General features: G+C 43.2%; 1 long non-coding RNA gene across 2 annotated transcripts; it reads left to right on the forward strand.

The window, feature by feature from the left end:
* Positions 1–5,320: 5,320 nt before the first annotated feature.
* Positions 5,321–18,404, forward strand: LOC128836961 (uncharacterized). Of its 2 annotated transcripts, XR_008444864.1 has the most exons (4): positions 5,321–5,424; positions 5,562–5,738; positions 15,571–15,660; positions 16,145–18,404. It is a non-coding gene; the product is annotated as an uncharacterized LOC128836961 (long non-coding RNA). The 2 variants fall into 2 exon arrangements; XR_008444863.1 differs by having other exon boundaries at positions 5,321–5,738.
* Positions 18,405–20,515: the final 2,111 nt, after the last annotated feature.

Below are 20,515 nucleotides of genomic sequence, written 5' to 3' on the forward strand. Positions count from 1 at the left end.
AGTGGAAGACATCCTCCTTCCAACACCAACCTGCCTTTCCTACTGACACACTGTGCCTGCCCCACAGCATTCAACCTTTCCTCTGAGGCTGAGAGGAGGCCCTGTGTCTGGTACTGCTCCCTCAGCTTCTTGCTTCAGGTGGATTGGCAGTGACAGCGGGGGAAATTTATAAGATGCAGACACTATGAAAACCTTTTAAAGAAAAAAACACTGGGATCTTTGCCACTCCTAAGACTAATTTTCCTCCATGAGAGAGTATGTGAGGAGGGGGAAAGGACTGGGTCAGTGGAGAAGGGCTACAAGCTCTAGTGGGTTTTTCCATGGAACAATTTATCCTGGATTACCTGACTGGAAAACTAAGATAGGCTAATTTATGGCCCTTGGAGCCATTGGTACACAAGTGGGGGAGAGTAGCCATAAAACTTGAGTGACCCCACTCAAGGGGAGGAGAGGCATTATTCTTGTTTGAGGCAGAGGCAAACATAGTGCTTCCAGAAGTGCTGGAATGAACCATTGTCAACATCAGAAGATATACTCTGTAGGTAAGGCTGTTCCCAAAGCTGGCCTCCAGGCAACAGCTGGAATGCAGGGTGGAGGAGGGTTGGACTCAGCCTAACCAAACAGACTGCCAGCAGCGTTACTAGGCCCTCTTATTCTGAAGCAGCCTAACTCTGTGTGAGTGTGAGAATTGCCCCCCCCCCCCCGCCGTGCAGATCTCCCTAGGATATGAGTTATTACAGCCCCTTCTCCCCAACGCCATCTCATTTTAACTCAAGCTATAGCAGCTCATCCTTTGAACCAGGGACATCAAGACCTAAAGCTCCAGTGTGTTGGCAAAGATGGGAGCCATCAGAGGAGCCTCTGAGACGACATTATGCCTGTCTACTGTGTATGAAGTGCTGAAGGGAGAAGTTCCTTCCACCCTCCCCATTAATGTACCCATGAAAGGGCAACCATTGTTTATATATATTGTCAAGTAAAGTGTAACTCTTAATACACAATGCACTCTAGATCTTGGGAGGCAAAGAGGTCATCTGAGCTTCTTGGGAGCTATGGGTGAGTGTGCGAGACTACTAAAGGAATAACCATCACAATAAATCATAGACTTAAACTCAATTTGAAAGTTAAATTGGCTCATTTTCCTCTAAACAGATTGTACTTGGGTATCTGAGTCAATTTTGGAAACAAATAGCTCATGCTCTATCGTATTATGAATGTGGTAATACACCCAGAGGATGCCATTTGTTACTGTAATGACAGTTCCTCTATTCCCTGATCACCTAAAAGAAAAGATTTAAATATGGCATTAGTTTTGGATAAGGGACAGTCTTCTAAGACCTTGAAATCCAAGTCTCTCATTAGTTTTGCAATGTCTGGGAGATCTAGTTCCCGTAAGAAAGCCTTTCTTAAATCATTGGCCAGTTTCTCATGAATGATGGTTAATATGTGCAGGATACATAAATCATGTTAGTTAGGTACTGCTATGAGATATTAAAGGGATGGTGCAACTTGATGCTAGTCAGTTTCAAAACATGAGTTAAAAGTATTTTCAGGTATTACGTCTGTCCTTAATTCCTCTGGCCAATTTTTCTGTGGTTTTATAATCACATACTCCTATTAAAAATGTTTTTCACACTCCTGTTGTTGTGTGAAAGACCAATACAAACAATATGGGTAGTTAACTAACAAGGACCCTGATCTTGTAATGTGAAGTTGATGGGCCTCTGCACAGACTCAGGGGTTCACCCACATGCATCATTCTGCAGGATCGGTGCTTAGCTGACTATATACAGAGTTCTGTCACATGTACAGAGGAAACAAACTGGACCAATAAAGAGTTTTTCTCTATTTTCTAAATTACTAAGTTGACGGTGTCCTTGTAAGGTACTAACTAGATTTTTTGGAGTCCGGATAACTAAGTTAAAATCTGAACCAGATAACAAGTGAAATGTATTTGGTGGGAATCAACCTTGTACTCAGTGGGCATGTGTTCACATCCCAAAACCACAGAATAATTTTGAAACTTTACATATTTTGAAATAGCCCTTGTGGGAGAGTATCTAGTCTGTGGAATGCATACACTAGTTCATTGATGGCTTGAGGCTTGGAGGTTGCAGTTATATTAGTTTCTCATCAATTTGAAGTAATCAACCGGAGACCTGATTAATATATCAGGATCAGCATGATAGGAATTTGGAGTGCTGTTAATTTTAAGCATGTGTGTTTTTTTTTTTTAATCTGTTTTCCTTCTTCCTGTCTTCACTCTCTCCTCTTGCTCTCCCTGTCTGTCATCTTTGAGACTCAGCTGCAGCCGAAGAGTAATACTGGGAGCGGGTCCACTTGGATTGGGTCTGGGGATGGGAACAGGACTAGAGGGAAGATGCATCAAATCCCTAAATGGCCCCAGCGGGGTTACCTGGAAAAGAGGTTGGGGGTTGTATCTGTCATTTCAGAGGTGCACCTTCTGCACAAAGGAACTTGGTTAGTGTGTGACTCACAGAGGGGTGTGCTGCTGGGCACTCAGGGGCCTCAGAGCTGGCATGGGATGGCCCTGGCTTCATGTGGATTCTGGGGGAACTGAGGAGTTTAGAGCAATCTGACCCCCAATTAATTCCCTCTGCAGCTAGTTCTGCTTCCAAATCACTTCAGTGGGGCATTTTTTGCTATGCCATTAATTAAAAAAAATAAATACAGGGGATCAGGATGGAATTCAGCTCCTTCTTGTGGACTTCCAGAGATCAGTAGAAGGGGAGAAACCCCAGCAAGCCACTGGGGTTCACCACCCCCTCTGAGTCTTAGGCATGTCAATACGGGCTCTCCCAAAGCTCCAAGGAGCCTTAGCAAGCTTGTTAGCCCCCTCATAATTTTGGGGGCCTGATGAGTGTATGCTGGATCCTTGGGGGCCTGATGAACCAATTTGGACTTATTTGAGGTTCTAGAACTGACTTTTGGCTCATGGGGTACTGGAACCCCCTGATGCTGGGGAATGGAGGGGACCTGGAAAACGAGCTAATGATATGTCTACACTGCACGTAGCTGGCAGTGACATGTAGGGCAGGTGTAGCTACGCATTGCAATGAAAAGCAGGCTGTGTCCACGCTGCGGTGTGTAACTACACACATCAATGAAATGCTCTGGCAGTGGTGAGGCAATGAGAGGGACACTACACTGTTAAACATAGCAGTGTAGATTGGAGAGGCACTGCTTGGGTGTGTGGAGAGCCATGTAGGGTACGTACCACAGGTTCTGGTGTGTGTTTTGCTCTAGTCCCCTAAGCAGTGCCTCACCATCTACACTGATATCTATAGCTGTGCTGTGAGGGGGAGGGGTGTGTAGTGTAGACATCCCTAAGACTCATGAGGAGGTTTGGTTGGGTCCCCAATGAGCATCCTAACGTTCACAAGAGGTGTGATGCCCTGATGAGCCTTTTAAGAATTGGAGTGTAGGGGCTGGGGACCCCTGACTACTTCATAAGGAGAGGGCCTGGACTACGTGGACTCACAGGGAGTTCAGAGTGAGGGACAGGAAAAAGTAACAGGGTGAATAGCCCAACCCCCCCAAACCAACTTCCCCTAGGTCTGCTGATATCCAAGCCCCCTGCCTGCCCCTTCTTGCAGACCTTAGGATAAATACCCAAGTCCTCTGGACATTAGTCAGTTGACAGAGAGAGAGGCACATGCTTTCATCAAAATGTATTAATTTAAATCAGTCCCTTCTACAGTGCAAACTACATCAGGTGTATAAAATATATATGCTGTGTTTGGGCATAATACAGATCCTCCTGCAATGTATATGTGCATGATAAAGATTTAAGATTTATACTAGTTACCAGCTAAGCATCCATACCCTAGTAAAAATGTCACTGAAAGCTATCTGCATACTTGGTAAATTCTGTGTTTGAGTGGTAACATTTTAGTTTCCGCATTCCTTGTGGTACGGTCTATTAATTGTAATGAAAATTTAAAGCAGGGATGGAAATTTACTGGATGTTCAAACAGTGCCTAGCACAATGAGTCCTGACCTTGCCTATGCCTCTAGGTACTACTGCAATCTACATGCTTAATATTAATATTTGGTAATAATTTAATTAATGTGTAAGAAACATTTTTTGTATTTTATCTGGAGCCATTTAAGTCTTTCGTATCAGACCGTCATTTTGTATTACAGCGTATACCACCTTTGGTCCATCATGTTACGGATGATAGAGTATTAAAACTATGTCTCAAGTTATTTTGCATTAAATTAGATTTAAAATACCAAAACCCACGAAGAGTTACTGAACTCTGTGCAAACCCCAGCCTGTTCAGTTTCATACAACTCTAGCTGAGAACTGCCACCTTTTACAAAATGATTCTATGTGGTGTATTTTTCACATTAAGAAATATATTCTCATCTTAATTTACAGGGAATTATCTTGTGTGTCTGACCATTGTTCTCGTTAAACTGTACTTTCTCCTTCCAGGAAGCTTCAACAGTTTTTCTTATGATAAGAATGTGTGTATTGTGACAAACCAACCTCAGATCAGGGTTGCAGAAAAATGCACCATGACGCAACACTGGGGATTCAGCAGGAGCCGAGTACATTACAGCTGAAAGTGTGGTTTTGAATTCCAACACAAAACGGTAGCAGGGAGCATTTAAGCATGTCTTCTTCAAAGAGTCATTAAGGCTTTCAGGTACTATTTGACCAAGTCTACTTACAGCTAGTTTAGACTGGAAATTTTCCCTAATTGCCCCCACCAGTGTCCAGTCGTCAGCGCAGCTGCACCACTGCTAACCCTAGAGCAGACTGACAATGCCACTATTTATACTCATGGTACTTATTGCATTTTCAAGCATTGTAAACAGCTTTGCCTGCTTATGGTAGGGTTTGCACAGTTCAATAGACTGAGAGCTGAAAATCCTCAGTCTAGACAAACCCTCAGACTCAGCTGAGTAACTGCCTTTATCAGTGTTGGTAGATCAAAGTATCCTGGGCAGGGTAGATAGCCTTTCCTTCTGCCCATGCTGCCATGGCTACACTCTATTTTTAGCATGCTAGCTTTGTCAAAGTTAGTGTGGGCACATCTCCTTGAGCTGGGAATTACTCCCCTACCCCAAGTGTGTGTGATAGAATGTCCACCCCACACTGGCAGAGAAGGGGTCAAAAGCAGCCTAGGGAGGCTGCTCAGGAAGCAGCCAATCAGGGCTCAGCAGGCTCACATAAAAGGAGCTGCAGGGAGCCCAGAGAGCTGCATGAAGATAGCACCTTGGACAGGGTGGCTGCTAGCAGGGACCAGGGGAGCTTGAGAGAGAGAGAGAGAGAGAGAGAGGCTGGCTGGCTGGCTGGCTGGCTGGCTGGCTGCTGGGACTTGCAGGCTCAAGGCCCTGAGAAGAGGGTGAAAAGGGTGCTGGGACAGTGGAGAAGTGGTCCCAGCAGAACTGGTGAGAAATTAAGAAGAGGCAGTAGGAGGATGCTAGCTACAGGGTCCCTGGGCTGGGACCTGGAGTAGTGGGTGGGCCTGGGTCCCCCCCCTGCTCACCACTGGGGAAGTGACTAAGCTATAGAACTGTTTCCCCAGAAGGCGAAAACATGAACAGTGATATGGCTGGAGGGCTGAGTCATGAAGAGGACGCTGCAGTACTTGGACTGAGGCAGGTCTGTAGGCAGTGACAATGATGGATGAGACACCACCAGGAGAGGGTGCACCGGCTAGCAGCACTAATGCCTGTGACAGCCAGCTGGAGGCTCTGCAGTGGTGAGTGAACCCTGTCACAGCGTAGATATACCCAAAATGGCTTTCAGGTAGTTCCATTCATGCTCAGCTCCTGCCACTTGGAGCCCAACACAGACCAGCCATCAGGCTGAGCCCTAACTCCTATCCAACTTCCCAGAAGCATTTGCATAGCTATCGTCCGTGTACTATGATCAATGTGGCACCCTAAGAACACCCCCAAGAAAGGAGAAAGTCAAAATAGGCCTATGTGGTTGGGAGTGTTAGTATCTCCATGAGTACTCAATTCCTACCATTGTCCTGATTCCTCACCTGCTCTTCTCCATCTTGTACTTTATTTTAAAATAAAAACACCGGGAGGCTGATACAGTACGTGTTTACTGAAAGTGCTGGAGTACAGTCTAGTAGTTAAAATAAGCAATGGCACAGGAGCAGAAATAACAATAAGTAAATACCATGATCACAGTATACAGTTCAGCATATCTAAGAGGAACAAGGCAAGACATTAACATGGGCTTTAATATGATTTTGAATGGTATTTTGAAAGGAACTTAAGGGAGTTAGGTGTCCAGTTCCTATTAAAATTCACTGGGATTTGGGTACTTGACTCCCTTGAAAATCCCAGATCTTATCAATAATGAACTGTGCAAATCTCCAGTTAACAAACTCACCAAGCTTAGCTCTGACCTTCATACAAAGCATACTCTTATCCTAGATAATTTACAGCAAAATGCCATGCAGTCAAAATAGCAATAGAAAACTTGGAGGGCCTCTCACAGCAGAGCTCGGCATTCCAACAGCATTTCCATGAATATTAACATTCACAGCAAGATTATAAAGGCCAGGCCATTTTTTCAGAGCTTAGGCAAGATCCCCAAGGTCAATAATGGGTCCCTTAAGGAGAGCATTCCAAAGTATAGTAATGTACCAAACACAGGTTACTGTAGTAGGCTAATGTACTGCAAGGGACATTGTGGGGATTTCCAATCACAGGTTGTAAAACCTGTGGCTAAATTATCTCAAGAAGCAGCTGCATGGGCCTCTCTGAGCTCTCACAACAGCATACTGCCAAGTAACACAAAGTGACCATTTCACTTCCCTTCACTTGGATGATACACAGTTGCAAATCTGCACAGTATTGAATTAAAGAAAAGTAGCCACCCTGATATTGGAATCCATGAGGATGCGTGTCACCAGTCATTACTGCATTGCTTGCCATCCAGCAGAAAAGTTTATAGGTTCTTTAGGCTGGATACACAAGTGGGGATGTAAGAGTGGCATAGCCACATGTTGATGTACCTAACTTTTAGATGCCCAGCTGTCTAGTGGGATTCACAGCCCCAAGTTAGGTGCCCTGGCTACCCACACAATGCATGGGGAGAGTTAGATGCCTAAAAAGGGGATTCACAAAAGCCAGCAAGTTGAGCAGGGAGCCACCTAAACTAGTCAATAGGAAATGCCAAGCAAAGGGGTGTGGCCTAAGGTCAGCCCTTCAACAGCAGTTAGGTATATAACTCTGGGCCAGAGGTAGGCCCCTATCTCCACTTGGGATTCATAGCCATGACCCCTCTCCTGGAATTGGATGCCTAAACCAGGTCAGCCTTATGTCAAGAAAAACTAAGGAGAAAGTGGTGATGTTCCCCTGCTACCCATAGCCCAATGATTAGGCCACTCCCCTGAGACGTGGGAGACCTAGGTTCAAATCCTTCCTCTAGCAATTGTGGAGCAGGGAGTGGGACACAGGTCTCTCACATCCAGGTGAGTGCCCTAGCCCCTGGGCTATTGAGCATTTTGTGGGATGGACACACCAGCCAGCCCCCCAGAATTCTGACCTGCTTGCCCCTAGGTGTTTCTTGTGTGAGAACACCTACCAGATCAGGTCCCACAGGCAAGATAGGAAGAGGGATGCCTAGTCTAAGAACAATTGCATGGGCATAGACTTGTGCGAGAGCTCCTGGCAGTCCATTAGCTCTGAGGTGGTGTCAGGACTTGGGCAGCTGTTTGCATGGCTGTGGGTGGAAATGTAGGCACCTATGGGGATTGAGTACTTACAGGGTTAGGGGGACAGCTGGGCAGGGGATTTAAGAATGTCACTGGTGCCTGAATATTGGATTTGTGGCTCTAGCCCTAGTCCTCTAATTAGCTAGTGTTGTGTCTCACTGAAACAATTGGGAGTTATAGGGAAGGAAGGACTGGTAGGTCCTCTCCACTCATCTCTTTTGCAACTGGTTTTCTGTGGGAGCCAGACTCCTTGATTGACTAGTCAGACCTCCTCCTCCTCTCTCCTGGGGCAGAATGCCACTTGCTGACGGTAATAGACAGGGGTGGAGCTGCAGAGTCATTACAAGTTGGAGTCCCTGGGCAACTGATATCAATAAGAGTGAAGTCAATGCAATTGTAGAGGCTGTATGTCATTGATGAATATCTCATTACTTTTTGGTAGCCACGTGCTGTAGCAGCCACAGGTGATTGAGAAGGTCCTGCCTAGGCATTTCCCGTGTAAAGCCTCTCTATTCCCTCCAGTATATGGCAGGATGGATTTTGAATCCTAAAGATTCATGTTCACAACTGAAATGAACCAGAACATAAAGGTAGCTGGATTGTGGGCTGCAATCTGATGACTTATTGTCTTGCTGGTTTAGGAGCTGCTCACAGAAACAGCAGACTGCTAGGAGTACTATTAAGAAAGAGGGTTAAACAAAAGTCAAAACTGCTTGGGAAATACTCAATTTAAAAGTGTACAGTGTTTCTAAGCTCTCTGGCTTAAAAATGTTTGTTTGCAGAAGAAATTCATTGAGTAACATTTATTATTATTGTTTTCTCAGCCTTGTTACTTCTTGTCTTGCTCAGATTCCCCTCTTGGCACTCAGCTCTGGCTTTGAAACTGCATCCAGACCTTGCAATATTTCATAAAAACATGCCGTGTTTATCTGTTATGAAATATACTTTAAGAGATTGCAATCTGTTAGTATCCAGAGGTGTTCCCAAAATACTTGCATCACAAGCAAATACAATGCATTGGGATGCCTTTCTCCAAATTACCTCTGCTAATTCATCCCAAAATAGATCATTGCTTGCTGATCAGTTTATCTGATGCTGAAACATCATTCTTGGAACTATGGGACTCTATGTGAAAGGACTTTTCGGGGTACTTGTTACTTTTGCCCCATGACAGTAGGTGGCAACAATGCTTCTTTTGCTGGCTAATGGGAACCCCTTATAGATACCATATAAAGATATGCATGAGACCCTAAGCTGAACTATGCCATGGCTATTATGGCAAGCAGGTTGTTTGCAGCATGGAACTGCCATGCTTGTTCTCCTCCCTTCCACTTTGCACTTGTTTGCACTTTACTTAACCATGTAAAATGGCATTTCTGAAAAAAACATTTTTCATTCAGAGGACTAGATTCATAAGCAGGATTTAAGCACCTAACCGTCCCTTTAGGTAGAGCCCTGCGTGGATACAAATTTATATCCATGGATATCCGCATCCGCAGATATAAATCCGTATCTGCGGGGCAGCGGGCGATACGGTCATGCCGTAGGAGCTGCCAGTGTGGGGCGTGCCTCCTGGGAGTGGTGGCCCCAAGTTCTGCTCCTTTTGCCACTGCAGTTCCCAGGAGAGTCCTGCAGTTCCACCGGTACTGATTTATATCCACATCTGCGGCTATATATAAATTTGTATCCGCGCAGGGCTCTACCTTTAGGTGCATAGGTCCAACTTTTAAGTATTAGTGGCATTCAAAACCGCTGCTCAGCTGCCCCTAATCACCACAGGTACCTAAATTTCTGCCTGTGGGCATGCAGATAGCTGCCAATGTATTGATTCTGCCCCCAGAGCTAACAAGCTTCTGAGAACCCTTGCTCACGCCTAATCCCGGTGGGATTCTCAAACTATTAATGGCTTGGCTGTAGGTATAGCGAGCATACTGATAAAATGTACAGATGAGACAAAGCTAGGGGGAGTTACCAACACTTTGAGAATAGAGCTAAAATTCAGAGGGATCTTGATAAATTGGAGAATGGGCCTATAGACAACAAAATGAAATTCAGCAAAGACAAAAGTAAGCTGCTACACTTTAGGGAAGAAAAACCAAATGCTTGAATATAGAATGGGAGATAACGGGCTTGGCAGCAGCATTGCTGAGAAGGATCTGGGAATTACGGTGGATCACAACCTCAACATGAGTCAGCAATGTGATGCTGTTTCAAATAAAAGCAAATACAGTTTTAGGCTGCATTAACAGAAGCATTGTATGCAAGTCATGGGAGGTGATAGTACTACTCTACTCTGCACTGGTTAGGCCTCAGCTAGAGTACTATGTCCAATTTTGGTTGCCAAGGTATAGAAAGGATGTGGAAAACTGGAAAGGATCCAGAGGTGAGTGTTACCAGTTTTTCCTGTTACTTTGGGGTACGCTCATTTATTAGGGTTACTCTTCTGGGTGGGGGGAGGAGCTGTACTTCTATCAATGTACTGCTTGTGTCACTTGTGTTCTCATACACAGCTCTACTTTTCCCTGCTGTCAGTTCCCGCCCAGTGGAGATATCCTGCAGGACCTAGGTTCCCTGGGGCTGGGTTCTTCCAGCCCCAGATTCAGATAAACACACACACATTAACAGAGCGCGTCTGCATGGGCCGGGTTAATCAGCACTCCCAAGCTGACCCCTGATATGTCCCTGGACTCAGTAGGCTGGGTCGAGCAGCACTTCCAAGCTGTCACCCTCATATACCATGGGCACCAGACTGGAATAGAGTACACCTGAGCAGGCTGGGTTGAGCAGCACTTTTAATCTGCCACCCTCATATGTCCCAGGTTTAGCACATCCCTATCCCCACTTTCAAGTTACAATGTTTCTGTAAGTAATCCACTTGATGAGCAAATCCCATAGGATTTTTGGGCTCTGCAGGGATATTTTAGCTTAGGTATGAGGAGCGTTGAAGCAGAGCGAATGAGGAAACCAAAAAACACCCATGGGGTGGGGGGGGGGGGGAGAGAAAAGCAACCAGCTTAACCATGAAAGTTATTTATTGCCAGGTAATAACCATAAGGAAGCCAAACAAACAAAACAGTTATAATATTAAATCTAACTTAAATTGATTATAAAACTCAGGTGTAGAAACTGTAACTGATTACACAAGTCAGGGTCAGAAGGCTATACAGAGAGAGAGAGAGAACTGGGTTCTCATCAGTCCGTGAAGCTTGAATCGATCAGGGGTTCCAGGTGCTGGTGGTAGCTGAGGGCCCAGAGTGTTGGAGACAGGCAGAGACCCCCAGCACGATAGGAGAAGATGAAGTCCCAATGGAACTGATGCAGATTTTGGATCCAGGCATCAGAACATTTACTTGAGCAGGGGTAGGGGCTTTTGTAGAGAAACACCAATGGTTCAAGGGAGAACACTAGATTTTTTTTTTTTTTTTATGTGTAAACTGATGGCGCAAGGGCATATACCATAGTTGTTTTGTTCAGGCTAGACAGTGGGAGCTGATCATTCCTGGCTATGGGTGTTGTTCCTTGGAGGGAGCTCACAGTGCAATTAGGGAGCTTCACTATTTTGGATGCCAATAAAGGATTTATTATTAGAATTGGTCTGATAACTACTGAGCTGGGTGTGTGCAGGTGTAGGTTCATTAACATCTGGAGCAGAGATTCACTCATTATGCAGTGTTTCCCTGCTTTTCTGGTCCCAGAGTTCCAGAGTTCTTGCCTTGGAATTTCTGTACTCCATTCTGTATGCTAATGGAGATGCCTCCTTGTCCCATCTTTGATGCAAATGAGGCTAGGGGAGTATCCTTAATCCTGTCACCCTTATCCCACAGGTTTAGGTGTGTCTCCCACTGCCTTTTCATTGCTTTTGTAAGTCTTTCTTCTGATCAGTTTTGGTTCAAGCAGAGGCTGGAGGGGGGAAGGTCTTTCGTGAGTCAGACAGCTGGGTACTGCGCCCTGGTTCCCCAAGAACACAGAGCTGCTAGGTAACACTAGTGACAAGGATGATGAGAGGGATGGAATGCAACCCGTACCAGCAAAGGATGAAGGAATGGGGTATGTTTAGTTTGGAAAAGAGGAGATTGAAGGGGGATGTTAGGCGGCTTTCCCTTCACCCCCTCCCTTGGTTCTTGTCTCACAGACAGAAAGCAGAAGTCCGAAGTGCTGGCAATGCAATGTTTATTTGGGTATAGTTTCAAGCAAGCGTATCCATAGCGCTGATGCTGCAGAGCCTTATTTTCCAGTGTCCCCCTCACCCCCCCTCCTTAACAGGCATAAATATACCTGTAATACACACCCCTAGTCCTACCTCTTTCAATGTATGGTCATGTTCTGTTTTGGGAAGGGGGTCATGAGTCTGGACTCTTCGTCCCACCTCTTTTGTATCCCATGGGAGGGGTAAGGAGTGAGGTTGTGCACTGGCCAAGGCCAGGCTTTTCTTTGGCTTTTAGTGTTTCTTATGCCTCCCTCCCCCGATCCCTCTTGCCCCTGCTAACTGGTTGCTTGACCTGGGCTTGAGAGAGGAGCCAGGTAGCCTTTCAGTGTATGATCATATATTACATTCCCACCATGCCCAGTAACATGAACTTTAACTGTTCTTATCTGTTCCCATTATACTAACAAACCCATCTGGCCAGGCAGAAGCAACACACACAGTGTCTTTGTCCTTTGTTCGCACATTTGTAAAGATATAAGTGTATCAAAAATCAAACGGGCAAACAAGACCCAAAATTCTATCTCAGGTGAAGATACAGGCCTGAATCCTACATTATCACTAGCACTCCTAACAGGGGACATGATTGCGGCCTTCAAATACTTAAAAGGCTGCCATAAAAAAGATGGAGGAAAGTTGTTCTCTCTTGCCCCAGAGGGCAGGATAAGAGGCAATGGGAACAAACTACAGCAAAATGTGGTTTGTAGACCCAATGTGTGAACACTTTGGGTATGTCTACGCTACAATAAAAAACCTGCAGTGGGCCCGTGCCAGTTGAAACAGGCTTGCGGGGCTCAGGCTAAGGCAGTGTTTAAGTGCAGTTTGGGCTAAGGCTGGTGCCTGAGGTCTGGGACCTACCCCATAGTGGGGTCCTAGAACCTGGGCTCCAACCCAAGCCCAAACGTCTACACTGCAGTTAAACACCTCTTAGCCTGAACCCTGCGAGCCTGAGTCAGCTGGCATGGGCCATCTGCGGGTGTTTAATTGCACTATAGACATACCTTTTGAGTTTTAAAATTCAGCCTATAGCTGCCCTCAACTTCAATATAAGAAGAAAGGCCTTTGCATACTACAAATCCCAGGGTGTAGTGCTCCAGTTTGATCTAAATAGATCTGTGAAGGTTACATTTCTGCATTTAAAATAATGGTGGCTACAATGTTCATGTAACTTAGGCACGTCTCTCTGGCTCCAGTAAGCTGCCAGTGCAGCTCTTGATTGGGCAAAGTTTGAACAGTCTTGCCTCTTAAACACCTCCTGATAGCTGAGATTATATATTAGTTGTGTTTTGACTTTGGAATGCAAGAGTTTATATTGGAAGTCACATAATTTCTTTAGGCCTACCAGTGTGCCATTCAAAAGGAATGATTTATTTTTAAATGTAAATTAGATCCTGTGTGTGATTAGCACCAAGTTCAAGTGCCTTACACAAGGACTAAAACCTGGCAATACTGACATGAAAAGGGGTTAATAGATGGCACAAACGAATTTCTTTTAAAATTATTTAAGGAAATATAAATGTCTTGGAATTAACTTTTTAATTTTTGTTTTTCATGAAAAGTTGGATCCCTATTGTTCAGCAATAAATTTAAGTAATAAAGGGTAGGAAAAATCAGTGACAAAAATAGTCTGTTTCAGAAAGTTGGTCAGGTATAAATGGGAAAAGGAGATTCTGGGGGGAAGATGTGTTAAACCTGACAAGGAAGTGATGCTAGCAAACTCACAAAAACTGAAATCATGGAAGGCTACTAACAATAATGTTGTACTCAAGTTGCAAACTCTACAACTAATCCTACAGACTTCAGTGAGAGTGTTCATGCAGAATGGTGCTATTCAATGTGAATAAGGGTATCTCAATTTGTCACAATAATATTAAGAATGTCAACAGTAAAGTGTGGAGTGAGGAGGCCACTTGCATGTGGCCAAGGAAAGGAAGGAGAGAGAGAAATTTAAAGACCAACTGTTGTATAATCCATTAACAAATATAAAATCTCAATGGAGAGGAGGGGATATTTTAGCAAAAGTGGTATGGTATTCTGCATTGCAATCTGGCGTTTTCAAAGAGCACCTGTCACCATGAGAGGGGACCACATTCTTCTCTCATTTATACTGGTGGAATACTATTGAGTTTAAGGGGGCTTGTCATTCTGTAGTTCAGAGGGGAATCTGGCCCAGCATATAGAAATTGTGTTAAATGTAGATAATTTATTACCAGTAATCCAGAATTTATCTTATTCTGCTGTCATTTTAAACTCAAAGCGCTGTCCTTGCAAGGACCCTTGGATTTTGGGTCAGCACCTAATTGTATTAGGATTTTCTATATTGCGAATAATTATACTATCTATGCTTCAATGGAAGTGAAGTGTGTACGTGTCTAATCTCTCTCTCTCACAAACACACCCTTTCACTGAGACACAAATATTAGGGCTGTCAACCGATTAAAAAAATTAATCGTGATAAATCTCACTGTTAATAATAGAATACCATTTATTTAAATAGTTTTGGATATTTTCTACATTTTCAAATATATTGATTTCAATTACAACACAGAATACAGTGCTCACTTTATATTTATTTATGATTACAAATATTTGCACTGTAAAAAATATTTTTCAATTAATCTAATACAAGTACTGTAGTGCAATCTCTTTATCATGAAAGTTGAACTTACGAAGGTAGAATGATGCACAAAAAATTACTGCATTCAAAAATAAAACAATGTAAAACCTTAGAGCCTACAAGTCCACTCAGTCCTACTTCTTGTTCAGCCAATCGCTAAGACAAACAAGTTTGTTTACATTTGCAGGCGATAATGCTGCCTGCTTCTTGTTTACAATATCACTTGAAAGTGAGAACAGGCATTCGCATGGCACCGTTGTAGCCGGCATTGCAAGGTATTTATGTGCAGGATGCACTAAAGATTCATATGTCCCTTCATGCTTCAACGACCGTTCCAGAAGACATGCGTCCATGCTGATAACAGGTTCTGCTCAATAACCATCTAAAGCAGTGCGGTCCGACGCATGTTCATTTTCATCATCTGAGTCAGATGCCACCAGCAGAAAGGTTGATTTTCTTTTTTGGTGGTTCGGGTTCTGTAGTTTCCGCATGGAGTGTTGCTCTTTTAAGACTTCTGAAAGCATGCTCCACACCATGTTCATCTCAGATTTTGGAAGGCACTTCAGATTCTTAAACCTTGGGTCGAGTGATGTAGTGATCTTTAGAAATCTCACATTGGTACCTTCTTTGCGTTTTGGTAAATCTGCAATGAAAGTGTTCTTAAAATGAACAGCATGTGCTGGGTCATCATCCAAGACTGCTATAACATGAAATATATGGCAGAATGTGGGTAAAACAGAGTAGGAGACATACAATTCTCCCCCAAGGAGTTCAATCACAAACGTAATTAATGCTTTTTTTTTTTTTTAAATGAGCATCATCAGCATGGAAGCATGTCTTCTGGAATGGTGGTTGAAGCATGAAGGGGCATATGAATGTTTAGCATAACTGGCACGTAAATACCTTGCAATTGCCATTCAGGTCCATCTACAACTACAGCAGAGCGGATTTATATTAAATCTCAGGAACAACTTCCTAACTGTAAAAACCTTTGGTCTGACCCGGTATGGCCTTTCTTATGTTCTTATGTTTAGGGCACCACCTGAGATGCAGAAGACCTAGATTCAAGTCCCTGCTCCAAATCAGTCAGAGCAGAGGGATGAAAATATTCTCCCACATCCCAGGTAAGTGCCCTGATCACTGGGCTCTTGGCTAAAATGTGTCTCTCTCTCTCCCTCTGGGTTTTCCAAAGCAGGGGCTTATCTGGCTTAGGTATTTGACTCCAAGAGAGGGTGTGAATCTGAATGGAGACGGATGCCTCCCTCTGGCCCATCAGTTAGGTGCCTAAGTATCTTTGAGGATCTGGGACTAAATCCTGCCCCTTGCTTCTACATTACATTCTTGGCTGTAGTAGTTGGCTTCCTGCACAGCTTGCTGGTTATTGAGTCCTGGTCTACACTACAGAGTTAAGTCAATGTAAGACAGCTTACATCAGCCTCGCTCTATACAAGTCTACAGTAAAACATAGCTCCCACCAATGTAACTCACCTACTACGCTGACTTAACTCCACCTCCACCAGAGGCATAGAGCTTAAGTCGATGTAGTTAGGTCGACGCAGTGTCAGTGTAGACACTGCATTGCTTACATCGTCTGTTGCTGTCTTTCAGAAACCTTCCCATAATGCCCCATGCCGGCAGTTAAATCAATGCAAGCGCTCCTGGTGAGGACATTCTCCGCTGACTCAAGGAGCGTAGTGTGGATGTGTAAAACCAATTCAGTTATTGCAGTTGCTGTAACTCAATGTAACTTAGGAAGATGTGGTTCACAAGCCGTGCTCTCGCTTAAATTTGGATCATGCTATGAAAATGTTGGAGAACCCTGATGTACAGTATGCAGTGTGGCCTCAAAGAAAAATCATCTTCTTAAAGGTGTTCTAACCTTAATGGGCTCAGTCCTGCATTCTTGTGCACTCCAAAGTGCCACTGACTTCAGTAAGAGTTTAACATTCGCAAGGAATGCAGAATTGGTAACAATGTTTGTTTAAAATGTTGGTAGGAAATGAATGGATAAAGTGCACGATGGCTTCCTGAAGTATCCTGTCCATGGTAGATCATAATAAAATCACTTGGTGCTGTGGCATATAGATGCTAATGAGCTTAAGTTCCTTTTTTCTATGGATTTGCTCTTAGAACAGCAAATTATTAGAATTACAGCTGTTCAGAACAGTTTGAAAGTTGTGATGGAAAACAGCAAAAATGTTTTATGGAATTTTTCAAAGAATTCTTTGATCAGCTCTAATTACAAAAAAGTATACCTTGCTGCTGAACGCAACTGATCCTGTTTAATCAGTTAAAACTTCCTATATAGATTATCACTAATCATTGTTTACTTAGTTACAAAAATACAGTACTATGTTGAATTAGAATTTAAAAATGTCACTGGAAAAGACCAGCTCTCCCCCATAAAGATTTAAAACATTCAAAAAGCTTCCCAGCCTTAAAAATGCCTACATCCCATCTCTCCAACTAACCCTGATCCCAAGAACAAGCCTGGTAAAACAGGTGAGTATTCTTTGTGGACAGAATGCCATCAAATCCAAAGTATGGTAGACCAAGGAATAAGCAAGTTTCCATAGTCAAGGTATTTAGAGACTGTGTTTCTATAATTGTGATAGAAGAATATACAGGAAAAAAATCTGAAATTGCATTGTAATTACTTAAACTTCAGACATTAGTGTCACTCATATCAGTCCTCTATCACCATTTTCTCAACGTTTTAACTAGTTCATCAGACTGATAAAATCTCTTCTATGGATGTCTAAAAAGAAAAAGGAATGTCAGATTTATGTGCAAAAATTACTTTGGAAGTGTGACTATTTAAAACAGGATGAGTCAATAGCCTACAGCTAACACAACTGGTGCACAAGAACTGGCTCACAAAGCAAGACCAGCATTTTTTGCTGATGAGTTTTAAGTATGTCAGAAAAAAACAATTTAACAAGTGTTTTCTTTTTTGAGAGATGTGGTCTAAGTGAGGGACATGGCACCAGGAACTCCTGTGTTCCACCACTTGCTTAGAATCTGACTTCCTCTGTGGCTTTTCTTAAGTCAGTTAACTTCTCTCTGCCTCCGATTCTACTCCTCTAGAATTGAGTTAATAACATGCTTTCCTCAGCCATGCTGGGTGGATTATGAACTAGATTCACAAAGGTATTTAAATGTTGCAACACTCTTTTGGAATAGGGACTTGAATCTGACTTTTCCACATCCCTCCTGAGAGCCCTGACCACTGACCTATAGAGTCAATATTTCTCCTGCTTTCTAGCACAATGTATTTTTAATTCTTTATACAGCTCCAGCAGGAGCCAGAGAGAGAGCCCCGTCCCCCTCAGAGATCCAATAGCCAGATGGTTAGGGCACTCAGCTGGGAGATGGGATACCTGGGTTTAAGTTGTGGTTTCAAATCTGGCAACATGGGATTTGAAAACAGGTCTCCTACATCTCAGGGGAATGCTTCAACCACTAGGCTATTGTCTGTTCTGATGAACACACATGTGCACCAGCCAGCCCCCAAAAGTCCAAATCTGCTTTCCCCAGCTGGCTTCTGGGTGGGTTAGGTGTGCTCAGAGCCTGGTCTGAGAGTCCTACTGAGGCTTATGCATGACTAGGGGTCCAAGCAGTTCGTTCACTGTGGAACTGTATCAGAATGTAGGCAGCTTTGGACATGGCCACAGCTGGAAATTTAATTGCCGATGAGGATTTAGACACCTATGACTTAGGTGGCAGTTGAGTGCTGGATTGTGAATGTCAGTGGTGCCCAAGAATTGGATTTAGGCATCTCAGGAGGTAGGTGACTAAGTACCATTGTGAATCTGGCTCTATGCATTGATTTATTGTGTACCTATCATGCACTGTCTAGATACAGTTACAAAAATTAAAAATGTACCAAATTTATAACTGATCTGTGCTGTCTTGTGTAAGTCTTGTGGGGGTATCTATGGGTCGAAATTCTGCTGGGGAACAGCTTGCCACCTCAGTTACAGTGGGTTAAGGGAAAATTCTTAGATGCTGTCAACTTAGTTGCAAGGAGAGGGGAACAGGCTGGTACAGTGCCAAAAAAAAAAAGGCAGTGTGAACATGAGGGGCAAGATAATGCTGATGCAGTGGCTGTCTGGATACCTGCTTGTTGGCAGAACTCTTATGGTCGGGGGCTTTATCAAACATTTAAAGCTGACCCCTTCCTCGCACCAACTTTGCTGCAATTGGCCCAGTTTCTAGGATACCTGGAAGATACAAGGCACTATGTACATGTTTATTATTTATTATCATTATAAAAACTTAGGGGTTTTTTAAAAAAAAACTATAGTCCTATGATAATCCAGCAACTGTTCCAACACCACTTTTGGAATACATCAGGCCTATTTCTGTCATCAACGATTAAGGGGAAAAAAAACACTGGGTTTTCTTTTGCACAATATTCTCTCTCAGTAATGAAGAGCAGACATAACCTCAATGTTTAGTGACTTAAAGTGTTCTAGGATCCCTGTAGGTTGAAATGATTTGCAAGGTTTTTCATTCTATCAGTTCTCTTTTGGCTGGGATTTTAATGGAGCTTAAGGGAATTAGGGACCCAACTCCCTCAGGTACCTTTGAAAATCCCAGCTTCTGTTGGTTTGGTCTTCCTATTTTTAGTATGTTCAGGGTCATCAGTGTGTTACTATCACTTGAGATTGGGGACATGTTACCAGAAACTTCTCTGAATTTGGACTGTCCAGAGAAAGCTCCCATTAGCATCTATATTCTGAGCAGTACTATGATTGCTTGATCAGTTTCTTTCAGACCTAGAACAGCTTTACTTTAAAATGTGTGTGCGCCTTATTCAGCCTTATTATGCAAATTTAGTATAAAATAGCACAGATGAGTCCAGTACATCTGGACAACAAGACAGGCTGATTAAGAACTATTTACTGGCAACATTTTCAATAACATGTCTCCAAAGTGAAGCTTTCATTTGTCTTATAAAACAGCCCTACTTAATTTTTCTCTGTAAGGGCATTTGTGACATGTGTACTAAGCATGCTACATTAATATGTTGTATAATTCAAAATTAAACATCTGTTAAAAGTCTATTCCCAGAGAATGGAAATTAACCAATGATGCTGTGTTGAGAAGGCTAAAAATGGCTACTGATATACTTTTAGATGAATTACTACATTTCAGCAGTTGGTAACAATCCAGTTTTAGGGGGACAAATCCATTTCCCAGATCAGTTTTGATGACTAGATGTTATCATGCTAAACACCCTATAAATGTGGTAGATTACACAGTAATATTACGACTACTTAACTCTGATTCAGCACAAAACTAGAATAGATCAAATATTTGACTTCTGCATATAAATGCATGCAAACATGAAGTTTGTGTATGCTTGCCTGTTCAGATTCTGACACTTCCTTGTCAGACTCCTTCCACTGGCTCCACTTTGCCCTGCATGTTAAGTTCAAACCTCATGTTATCCTATCGAGCGCTCAACTCAACTCTACCCCTACCTATTTGTATAAACTCACCTCCTACCCTGTTCCCTCCCACTGCTTTTCCAATGGCAACAACCTTTGTTTCCTCCTCCTAGTCCCTTCTCCTTGACTTTTTCTGTTTGTCTCATGTCAATCCCTGTTGCCAAGCTGTTTTCTTCCTATTCAAATCCTTCCTAAACACCCACTGCTTCTATGTTGTCCACAAGGAGTAAATTTAGACACACCAACAAAGAGATTAATGGAGTCATTTATACATGCGCAGTAACTGATCTTATTTGTGTTACCCACATGACACAGCAAGTGGAAGTCTATTTATTTGATCTATAGAGCACCTACTATGTACTGTACCTTTATTTACCTTTCAGTTTCTGATAACTAGTGATAAGCATCTATTTCTGTGTATTTAACCACAAACTTACCTATGGGTGGATGAGCGGGTGGGGGGGAATAATCAGACATGTCATAGCTAAAGGACCAGCCATTTTTCAGTCATTTACATTTTTAT

Source organism: Malaclemys terrapin, chromosome 1 (genome assembly GCF_027887155.1).
Source record: "Malaclemys terrapin pileata isolate rMalTer1 chromosome 1, rMalTer1.hap1, whole genome shotgun sequence".
Lineage (NCBI taxonomy): Eukaryota > Metazoa > Chordata > Testudines > Emydidae > Malaclemys > Malaclemys terrapin.